A 13,016-nucleotide genomic window follows, 5' to 3' on the forward strand; every position below is an offset into this window, starting at 1 on the left:
GGCAAACACTAGTGCTATATAATGTAACTGTATGCAAATTTTTGGAGCAAACTGCTTATTGCAAACTGGGACCCCACCACAACTAATGCTGGAACCGAACATTGGTTTACGATTGGCATACATATATATTCCCTGTTCTTAATTTATGTGATGGCCAAATTATGTTTCAGAGTTGATCTGACGGGGCCAAAGACTACCTCCGAGTTGCAAGGAAATGTTTATAATTTATAGGCCTGACTTGTGACTGGTAATAGACCTAGTCATATTCTTCCTTTCTTTGTGCAAATGTAACCATGTACGAAATATCGTTTCCTGATTTCTTTGGGAATTTTTCCACAAAGTAAAAGCAGATATTTTCTTCTATTATATTGACCTTGATTCTTATGTTTGATTGTCATGGAGGACCGTTATGTTTAGGCCTATTCCAAATATAGTAACCTGCTCAGGGACAGCTCTACATTTCTTTTAGCGCAGGAAATTGGGTAAGATTAAGAATCAATTCTTTTATTGACATCACTAAACAAAATGGTATTACAGTCAATATACAATTAATGACAAAATGTGAAAACAAAAAGAGGAAACAGCAAAAATACAATCGAAAGAGAGAGACTCACAAGGGAGAGAGAATGAGAGAAAAGTTTGACCTAATCCCATTTCCTTTCGCAATTTGAACGCTTTACGTTTTATGAATCTTTACGGCTAGAATAACATAGTCAGTAAAATTCATAACATTGATAAAATTGATGTTGTAATCGTTATTAGATAAATTAATCGAATCATTTAAGTCATGAAGTAATTGAGCTCTAGGATGATCATAAAAATTTCATTTTAAGATAAAGTGCTCTTCATCCTCTACGTCTTGCAATGGCGGCAAAATCTTCCGGGGGCCATATGGTGAAATGTACCTACCATTCTAAATTTCAAGTGAGTGAGAGCTAATTCTTAATTTACTTACACATGACCTGACTGATTGATTGATTAAGCAGCAGCAGATATGGTTCAATTTTATAAGTAGCTTTTATATTACAATAAATTCTTAGCTTCAGCTGGTTATTAATGTTTTCTAACCATTGTTTAACGTATTCTTTTTTCATATTTTTGTTGGTTATTTTACCTTATGTTTCAGCGCTTTCAATCAGGTTATGTCTGTGTTGGTATCATGTAGGTCCGATAACTTAAGTAGTGATTCTATACGAGAGGACCAGGTAAATACGGTATTGGGGGATAAACAGGGTAAACGTCTATATCGCACAATGCTTTGACTGCAAGGGATGAAAACCTTTATAACATAAATTCTTAAGGTGCCACCAATACTTAGAAGCTTGTTTCAGCATATTAATTAGTACTGGGAAGCTACCAAGTTCCCAACGAACGGCGTTATATTTTGCCTCTTTGTTTATCCCCTAATACCGTTTTAGAAACTTTTATATTATGTGGTTTCTCCGGGTAATTTATCACATTAGGCCTAGCTTATGGAATTTATCTTTATTAATTTTTGATAAAGTGTATGGTGCCCAAATTTCACAGCCATATGATAATATTTGCACAATGAGTGTTTGAAATAACTTAATGGATGTATCACAATAACAATTGTATAGATTACTTCTGATTACTTAGATTCTGATTTTAAAAAATGCCTTAAGGGCTTTATCTTTCAACCTTCCCATAACTTTACTGTGGATCCAGAAGGTACAAAATTAATTCCTAAATAACAATACTCGGAGGCTGGCTCGATGTGATTTGAGCCAAGCATAAATTGGACATCGTCAATAACGATTCCACGCATTAAATACCATAATTTTTGTTTTGTCTATATTAACATAAGTTTCCATTTATTATAGTATTCGTTTAACTTACCATTTTGTAAACCATGAGAAGTCTCGTATAAGAGGACGAGATCATCCGCATGTAAAAGACAAGATGTATTTAAATTATCTAAATCAATTTGTTTATATTTGATTATTTTAAGACCTACGATACGATTTTCTCAATATACTTCTGAGTATGTGCAGAACTCGCCTAATGACAACAACATGCACCAAGGATGCAGTTAGGCGTGCATTGTGAGATCAGCGAGCTTCCTATTTTTGTACATTTACAAGTTGTTAACAGCACCCCTGTAAATACAGTAATTCGCCACTGCAATCTAGCCACAAATTGTTGTCCAGCATTCTTTTAGATGGAATGATTTCTCGGATTATCGATGTTCATGATGCTGATGCACCATTTTATCCAAGAATGTAAATAATAGGTAATTGAATAATAAATTTTAACCTATTACAAAGTTATTGTTAGTTTTTAATATTTGATTACTTTCCACATATAATTAGAATGGCTTCTACAGTAGAATTGCTTAGAACATTTTTAACAACCCAGCCTATTCGTGTGAGTAGTTTTTAAGGTGGTTTTATAGTTACGTCCTCAAATTGTAATCTTCATTGCTAAATAAATCCATTCCTTGTTGTACTAAACATATAAAAATAGCTTTTGTATTTTGTGGATGATGTATTATCTACTTTATTACTGAACTGTTTGTTATTTACTTCAGTCAGTCATAGAGAAAATAGAACTGTTCTATTTTTCTCTATGAGTTAGTGGCCATCCAATGTACCCATAAACAAGAAGAGAGAAAAAAAGATGCAAATACCAAGGCTATTCATATAAATTGACATTTATTGATAGCATGGATATGTTTTAGGCCACTGACCTCTTTGGCACAGGCTACGCAAATAATTATTTGCAGCTTACAAATAACTGTTGTAGAAAATTATGAAATTTCAACAAAACATTAACATGACAAATATTTCATACAACAATTACGTAATTTAACAAGACTGTTTGGTTAATATGCATTTTATGTTATATTTAAATTACCATAAGGATATATATATATATATATAATTATATATATATATATATATATATTAATAAATATTGATATATAAAGATTATTTGAATAAATAATAACCACCCAACATCCGTACATCCGGGTACCATTGTTCAGAATAACCAAACATAGTTAGAAATAGAAATCAAAAAAGAATTTAAAATGAGGGGAATTATACATTTTAACATTATAATTTAATTATTGAATATTATAGGAAAGCCCTATCTATGATTACTGAAAATGTTAATACTCATAATTGCACTTACTCCAATAACTACTTTCAATATTTGAATAACATAGTTGTTCAATTTCCTGTAAGGGGTGATTCACTAAAAGCTCCAATTGCAAAAGTTTCCCCTGTCCTAACCTGTAAAATCGTTTAGACAGTAACTGACTGTTCATTAACATTTTGTTTAACTTCATGTGTTTGTTCATTTTTTGTGTCCGTTCCTCTCTTTGAAGTTGCACTCTTCATTTTGGTCTGCTCCTCATTCATCTCCACTTCCCTCTATAACATGGGTTGGACATTTTTCTGAATCAATATTGCACATTCATATAATATACCTATAAAGCTGTGTTTATATTAAAAATTCAGTGGCAGATAAAGATTGGAAAAAAAACCCATTATATTCAAATTTTGAGAGTGTCATTTCCGACCATCTATCTAGAGGTGCCATAATCATAAATTAGCTTACCTCAGCCCCGACCATGGTTGGGCTGAGGTAGTTTAGCGCCCTCCATCTGTCAAAGTCCCTCCCCTGGGCCCCGGCCCTCTTTGTCGAATTTCTGGATCCACCAGTGATCTTAAATCCCTAATATTGCTGACAACCGCAGCAGTAGTTTCATGTCGACTCCTATTGCAACAAGTACATTTCATTCAGCCAGCATAGATTTATTCAGCCTTTCAATCAATTAAAAATACTGGAAAACCAAGGCCACGTTGAATATAGTTGCATAAATACTGCAGTTGCTGAATATACACAAAATTGTGTACTTGCTTGAATACAATACACACAATACAATATTTGAATATATTATGTTGGTTTTATTTTTACGTCCATAATTAATTTTTTAAGCGATAAATGTTTTCTCCCTCTGCGTTAACTATATTTAATAGTTCTGGATTGTGATCGAACATTTGACTGTGGTTCTCCAGCTGAGCTATTTAAGATGAGAATACTCCAGCGATGGCCAAGATTGCAATGATGACCGCAGCGATAGCGATGAGACAGAATAACAGAATTGTTACTCTTTTCCTCTGTTGTTTTAAAAGAAAAAATATAATAAGTATTAATTTGTATCAAAATTAATTACATACATATTTATGGTATTATCTATTGACCACAAAGTATACTGTTTATATTTTGTAATTTGTACAACAATTATTCAATATATCTACTGTATCGTAATGTAATTATTGATTACTGAAAAGCTTTTATATTTATTATTTCACAAACACACACACACACACACACACACACACATATATATATATATATATTATACACATCTAGATGTGTATAAGAGACAGCTGCAATCTAGCCACAAATTGTTGTCCAGCATTCTTTTAGATGGAATGATTTCTCGGATTATCGATGTTCATGATGCTGATGCACCATTTTATCCAAGAATGTAAATAATAGGTAATTGAATAATAAATTTTAACCTATTACAAAGTTATTGTTAGTTTTTAATATTTGATTACTTTCCACATATAATTAGAATGGCTTCTACAGTAGAATTGCTTAGAACATTAGTTCAAGTTTCAAATATTGAATCTAACTCTAACGTATGATTAACTTTAAATTATTAATAGCACCTTTTATTTACGGCAGTTTCCAATCACTAGAGGGCGCTAAACAAAATGTTAGATTTGTCAGGTTATGAGCAGTGTAGGCCTACAGTAGCAAAAAAATCTGTCATGATCATGGGTTTTCTCCAGCAACAGAGATAACTTCATTACAGGTCTCCCTCCAATTAAAGACCACCTTCAATTAAAGAATACTTTCTGTGGTCCGTTTAAATTCCTGCTTTTTACCATTAGCTGTTTCTCCAATTAAAGACTCCTTCAATTAGAGACCAAAGACCATGGTTTCGGCGGACCCAATGAACATTTTCCATTCAATTAAATACCACTATAAAATAGTGATGTTAATGCCATTTTTTCTATAATAAACATTTTGTTATAGGGCTTAAACATAAAAATATTAGCGATGTACATCATAAGATGATGTTTTGTATATATTTAGTGAGAATGTTAGTAATGGTGTAATATTTTTAATGGAAATTTGCTTAGAAAAAGTACAACTTACAAGAATTGATGTTCGGATTTCGCAGCTTTAGAGTAACTGCTCATCCATTCCAACTATTTAATGTATTAGGCCTATTTGTTAATTTCCCTCTAAAAGAAAATTTAGTGCCAGTATTTAATTATACGGATTCTGTTACACCAAAGATGAATGGTTTTTGGCAAACGAAACTGAAAATTTTCCCCTTTAAATAGACTACTTTTGAGTTATGAATAATAGCGATTTTAGTGAAGATGTGCATGCTCCGTATTGAATACCGATTGTGTTAGTAGGACATTTATGTTCGTATTTTTTTAATGGCTATTTGGGTAGAACGAGCACAGGACTTGATGTGTATCTACTAAGAAATGGTTTATTATCAGTAACAGCATACAGTAATCCATGCTGAACACTTGGAATCAAACATTAAACCATAAATCTATCATATGGTTTTGGCAGACCCAACTAAAAATTCCCCTTCAAATAAAGAATACATTACAATAAACAGTGACTTTACTGCAGTTATTTTTAAGTAATAAATGGTGAATATGAATATACACATTAAAATAATGCACAACATTAGATAATGTTTTCTGTACACAGTGCTCTATTGAATAGGCATACAGATAGTTTTCAGTAGCACGATGTTTTTAGTAATATTGTAATGGAGGTTTAGGCAGAACGAGTGCATGACTTGATGTGTGGCTACCAAGAAATGGTTTAATAAGAATCAATAACAGCATACAGTAACTGTAAATCCATTCTAAACACGTGGAATAAAACGATTTTACATTTACTAGAGGCTTATCATTTTCTAAAGTTACCTCTCTAAATAGTAATATTTAAGACCACTTTTAGAGGGATTCTAATTAGAGACCAAAGCTGCTAAAGACCACCACTTTAATTGGAAGGAGACTTGTACAGTATTTGATTTGTCGGTCTAGTAAAGATTTTAGTTTGCAACATAGTTGTAAGTCCTATAAAACTTATATTTATTGTAGTTATGGTATGTAGGAATAATAGTAATAATAATAATAATAATAATAATAATAATAATAATAATAATAATAATAATAATAATAATTTAAAGTTCTTAACAGTTCTAAAGTTAATAAAACAATGGTTGTCGTTGACTATCTGACCAATATCCAATTATTCATTATCCAATACCTGTCTCATGTATCAATGCTTTGAAATGGACCACCAGCTTAAAGTCATATGCCAGTATTTGGTATGTGGTACCGGTAGTTGACAAAGATATCCTGCTGACCTTTTTGAATCTTTATGACATTTTTATAGATACAGAAGAACCACTGTTCCCTGAAACAACCAAGTTCATTTAAAACACCAAATATTTTTTGTTGTATGTTATTAAAGGCCGTTTTCCACAAGGCGAATTATTGGTGCGAATCGAAAATTTTTACCCATACGCATGCGCAGTTGGAAATCTTGTGGTGAAAAAGTGTATAGGCGAAAATTTTCAAATCGTCTAGTGGAAAACGGCCTTAAAAACTGTAGTTCGTTTAACTTTGTTTATAACGAGTTTGAGTATGCCTTAATTTTTAAACAAACTTTTGATTGGAGGAAAGACACGAACCTGTTTGTAATCTATGTCAATTATTGGTGCACTGTCTCTGCTATCCAAATGGACACTCTATGATGTGGTGTGATATACAAGAGGAGGAAGAACAAGAGAAACGTGCAGGATTATGAAATGGATCTAGTATCTAAATAACATACAGTATAAATTCACAGACATTTTGTCTACCAAGCAATCAACCCATTCTACTAAGCCCCGCCCCTTGGATAATGTAGCTTAGGTCCCGCAAAACACGTGCATTTATGGGACACACGTGTTTTGTGAGACAAGCGCGTAATCTTAGCGATGTTCTGATTGGTCAGTTGTTAAGTTTGATTGACATTCCAGAAAGGTCCATTTTGCAATAAATTTTTCTTTATTTTTAAATATATGTCGATTTCATCATACTCACAATTTAATTAGCACTATACTTTTACGTTTTTTTAGTTCTGAGAACAACCTTGGTATTTTCAAGGGTTGAATTAAAGATTATGCGCTTCAGAAGCCATGAACATTAACCCCTCAGCACTCAAGTTGGGTTATGTTTTTCTTTCAATGTACCTTTCGGAAGTGTCAGTCGAAAGCAACAATTGACAAATCGGGCCGGCCATGAACATGTGTAAGTACACGAACCGGGAAAAATCCCTTACTCTTTTGCGAAGAGTGTCTGCCTTCTTTAACGTGCACATGGATCATAATGCACACGGGACCAACGGCTTAAACGTCTCATCTGAAAGACGGTTCGCTATCGTAACTTGCATTTCAACCCTCCAGCTGAAATACAGGAAAGCAGCGATGGGAATTGAACCGGGAATTGAACCGGCTCAGCACACACACAGTGGCACAAGTTTAGCCGAATGAGCTAAGCTGCTCTCTCTATTCCCATGATGACTTTGAAGGTAAATAGTCTGTCTCTAATTTTAAATTTGAATGGCCTGATTAGTTATTAGCTTTCGATTTAGAATTGAAAAAAAAATCCTTCACCACACACATAATCAAAGTAGGCTACCGTTTCAAATTTGCAGACCATTGGTTTTTAGTTGGTCTGGTTAGATAAGATTTATCCTAGTTAAGTTTGACTGTGAACTCTATATTTGAATATATGCTGCAAAGAGATAATGCAAATTAGCAAAAGATGTCAGAAAATCAATTAAAATGAATTGTGCCAATCAGCTCCTCATTACAAGTTGATTTGATCCCATAAAATTAGCAATTTAATTTTTATTGAGTTTTTTAATTTTCAATATAGATACCCTCGATCCCAAAAAGATTGTGTCAAATCTGAGTGGATCATCCCGTATGATGTGTGAAATATTAAAGATTTTGCAACCTTACATAAACGATAACAAATACGAATACGTCATCTTTATTTTCGTTATTAGTGCCTAAAACCTTCTTGACAACACGAGTTGAATCCGATCGTTGATTCATGTGAAAGGATATATATGCTAACTGTAGAAATATATTGACTTAAAATTTGAGGACGTAGCCGTATTCAATATTGTTTTTGTAAGCGTCAGGAGCCTCCATTGGCAACTGTGGGATCTAAACGTACTGAATGAGGGGATGAGAATGTGAAATGAAAGTACACAACAATGTTTCATAAGGATGAACTTAAAAATGTTTAAAATGTTTATAAACAAAACTTCTTTGCAAGAAGAATTTAGAAAACGCAAAATGAACAGAAATAATTAAATGTTTATAAATACAACTTCTACACAAACATTTAAAATGTTTATAAACAAAACTTCTTTACAAAAAGAATCCAGAAAAAGAAAAATAGTAAATAAAAAAATACGTCTAACCAAACCAAGCTTTAAATGACATGACACATTAGAGACGGATGAATGTCTTTTTGTTAGATAGGCATAACTATAATAGCTGTGCTTATCTTGCTAAATTTGCTGTTATTAATATTAGAGTATGAATATATTAAACATTTACAGAATTATAAATACCAATATGCCTTCAAATAAAAGAAAAAAGACACCCATTACTTAATATTTAACAAAGCATTGACCCATAAAGATAATTTACCGGGTAGCTGCATCCCGAAACATAGGGTTATCATAATCTTACGAGGTAATATGCAGACATGCGCACATATTAAAATATAAAGCTGCGATAGTGATCGTTATAATAATATAGAAATTTCCTCACCTATCACACAACAAAATTGAGCAAAAACTTACTAAACGTTACCCCACATAATTTCTACAGATATTTACCAGACCATGCAATACAAATTTAGGCCTAAAGCTCTGCCCTAGAATATCAAATTCTGTTTAACAAAAGCCTGTGACATGCTTAATTATCATGATGAAATCAAATCATCACCATACATAGGCACATGATGACTAAATATGGGCATACGTGTTTTTGTCAAAGAAAATTTTATATTCCGAACACAGCTTTAATATAAACAACAATGTTTTTAAATGTTTGATAATATACATACATTTACATCCATACTTTGCATTGAGAAAAAAAATGACAAACAATATGTTAAGAATCTTTTCAAATATTGAATTAAAAGACAGAATGAATTACATGAATAAAGTACAAGGGAGTAAAGACGATTTCTTGTACTAAACTTAAGGGGTAAAAAGCAGTGACGTAACTAAGAGTCTTGAAATGGGGGTCGAAGGTGGAGTGGGTAAGGGTCACTAGGTCGCAAAATAAGGTGATACGAGGTTTCGCTTCGGAATGGGACGGGAGCGGCTGGGGGAGAGCTTTGTTTGGGTAGGGGTGTGCGCGCCACTCCCTCCCCCAACTTTCCACGCAATATGTCATTGGTAATAAAGAAGTTCTTGGGATAGCATTTTGCACTTCACTTTTCAAGAGGTCCAGTAATGCTTAGGCTACCCAATGCAGAATTTTTATGCCGTTCATTTTGCTTATTTTTCCCCCCGCTTTCCCTTTTCTTTACCTTGAAATTTTGACGCATTAAAAAATGACTAGAAGGTATAAATAAAAGATAGATTTAAACAATAATACAGCTGTGACCAACCCATGAGCAAGTATATATATCTGCACAGTAATGAAAGGTGGTGTAGTGATGATGATGATTATGATGGTGATGATGATGATGATAATGATAATGGTAATGATGATGAGGATGAGGATGATGACGATGATGATAATGATGATGATGATATGATGATGATGATGAAGAAGATGATGATGATGATGACGATGATGATGATGAAGATGATGATATGATGATGATGATGATATGATGATGATGATATGATGACGATGATGATGACGATCATGATGATATGATGATGATGATGATGATGAAGATGATGATGATGATGATATGATGATGATGATGATGACGATGATGATGATGATGATATGATGATGATGATGATGATGATGATATGATGATGATATGATGATGATGATGGTGATGTTGATGCTAATGACGCTATGATGATTAATGATGATGATGATGATTATGATTATGGTGAGCATTATGGTGATGATGATGACGATGATGATGATTATTGTTATTATTATGGTGATGATGATGACGATGATGATAATTATTGTTATTATTATGGCGATAATGCTAATGCTAATGTTGATGATGCTAATGATAACAAATGATGATGATGATAACGACGATCATGATGATGAAGATGATGTTGATTATGATGAAGATGAGGATTATGGCGGTGATGCTGATGACGATGATTATCATTATAGTGATAATGCTAATACAATGATGTTGATGATGATTATATAGTGCTCATGTGATAACACCAATACTGTAGCCTCATATGACTTGTATAAATAATGTAAAACTACTTGTAAAATCCATCATGAAAATTGTATACAACATGATGCATATATTGAATTAATTATTTTGCAATTTAATCAACTGATATATCGAGAGTGCGTAGGCTTATTTTTGTAAATACTATTTATAACGTTTTCATGAATAATAAGGTATTAAACCCCAGGGTGACATGAGTGAACACTGTATCATACACCATATTATTATTCAATTAATAGCTCATATCATAGTGTTCATAAATGCAAAGAAAAAAAATATATTTTACCTGCTATTGTGGACTTGCTTATCCAATCTAATCCAAATACTTTATCTGAATATGTCTCTAAAACGTCTAAAACGGAGTACTTCAAATATCAGATACGTGTAGCAATACTCGTCTGGTTCCAGATCAACCAGGAGGCGTCTCTAGAAAGATTTCTATGAATTTCTAAACACAGAGAAATCGTTGCGTTTTTTAATACTGTGACTCAGAATAGATATTACTGGTACCATTATTATAATCAACGGTACAAATGCAGCCTGTTCCATTTTTCTTGCAGGTAATTGCATATTTTCTGTCGTTGATGTGTGAGCAATCGAACTGCTAATTAATAAATCAACCAACCAGCATTAATTATTCGACATCTGATTACAGATCAGTCTTCATTATAATTATTCTAAGACAATTTCTTTCGCATACCGTTCAAAGAATATTGACTGAATTTTCCCCATTTGCTGGATTTGTTTATCATAATATTGATTATGCATATTTTATTGATGTGTAGATTACTAGTGATGCATACTAACATATTAAAATTCATAATCCATCATTCATTTATAGCTGTGGATTAGAAAGTTCTTAAAGTATAATTATGCTCTTAGTGAATAGAAAAATAATATGGAAATTATATCTATAACACTTCATGTGCACACACACAAATGCAGAAACCCACATACAAAATATACACAATTTATGTTATTTGAATCTGTTAAACCATAAAGCCTCTGTGATCTAATGGTTATGACACTCGCCTTGATAGCGATAGGTAGCAGGTCCGAACCCCGTCAGAGGAATTTTATTACACATGTATTTATTTATTTATAGAACATTCGTTGAGAACTACACGATGTACCATCATGTCCTTTATTCGAACACCACATCTATGTCTTTGATTATATATGGTACTGAACCTGTCTCTTATACACATCTAGATGTGTATAAGAGACAGGCTTTCTTAACTTAAATGGCTTTGATGTGTAAGTTGCAAATGTTAATTTTTTATCCCATCTCTTGGATATTTCATGCTAACGCACTCTATTATGCAAATGAGCAATATGAAATCAATACTGATTACTTGGTTCGTGGGTAACATATGATCGGTGGGCGTGTCATTGTTTGTGTCCATCTGATGCGTATATTGATAGTCAATCCAGTCACGTTTGTTATTTTTTAACAATGTTTCTTTGTAATAGCTGAGGTATGGATGTAACACGTTGCTAAATAAGGTGGTTATCATAAACATGCATTAAAATTTACGGACAACCATAGCCATTGCCAGTATTTATTAATTAAACTTTATGATCTATACGATCATTGCAAACACAAAAGAGAGGGCATGCAATGTTAATTATTGTGACTCTTTATACTGATACAAGAAATGTTGTTTTCATCACAAAGTGGCACGTTTAAATATTATTTATTAATTTAGTATCATTATCTGTTTTTTATATTGATTATAATTTTGAAAGTTGATGACAATGATGATGATGACGACGATGATGACAATATCAATAATAATAATTATAATAAAAATAGTAATAATGATAAAGATAATAATTACAATAACAATAATAATATAGTGAAAATTAATTAAATGAAAAGAAGTAATTTATTGACGAATTATTAATATATTTATTCAAAAATTATAAACAATATTTTTACCTTACTACTGTAGGCTGATTGGTTTATAGAGTATAAACAATACGATTCGTTGATGGAACATTGCCATTATCAAAGATAACTGCAATCAATTAAACAAAATCTCTCTCTTTCAATAAATCAATAATTACCTGAGGCATATGACATATGGCTCTTCCCGTTTCATTTTTATTTAATAAATTTATAGATTTATTGCTATATTTAAATACAATAATTTCATCACTTAATAACTGACGTTTTGGGTAAGCATAAAAAGGGGTATGAGGGCCGAAGTCAATTATGATTAATCAATGTTTCAGTGTGCTTTCAAAACCATTTATGCACAATACAGCTTTTATACAGCTTTTTGCTCGGTCTTAATACTACGTTTTACTGATGACTCGCATCGGGCCGTAAAAACAAGGGGTTTTGGAGCCGCATTCATATCAAGTTTTTGTTGTTCACACACAATAAAATTACCGTCGGTCCGCAAGACTATACCATTTGTGTTTATGCCAAAACTTACATTATAGTACCAAACGATGAAGAAAATACCGATT

General features: G+C 32.4%; 1 long non-coding RNA gene across 1 annotated transcript; it reads right to left on the reverse strand.

The window, feature by feature from the left end:
- Window positions 1-2,653: 2,653 nt before the first annotated feature.
- LOC117112571 lies at window positions 2,654-11,046 on the reverse strand. Its single transcript, XR_004446060.1, has 4 exons — window positions 10,825-11,046; window positions 9,213-9,225; window positions 6,773-6,829; window positions 2,654-4,145 (listed from the first exon to the last, which is right to left on the reverse strand). It is a non-coding gene; the product is annotated as an uncharacterized LOC117112571 (long non-coding RNA).
- Between the last annotated feature and the right edge of the window lie 1,970 nt (window positions 11,047-13,016).

This window comes from Anneissia japonica, unplaced genomic scaffold, assembly GCF_011630105.1.
Source record: "Anneissia japonica isolate Jap-2015-1 unplaced genomic scaffold, ASM1163010v1 scaffold287715_len1027211_cov185, whole genome shotgun sequence".
Lineage (NCBI taxonomy): Eukaryota > Metazoa > Echinodermata > Crinoidea > Comatulida > Comatulidae > Anneissia > Anneissia japonica.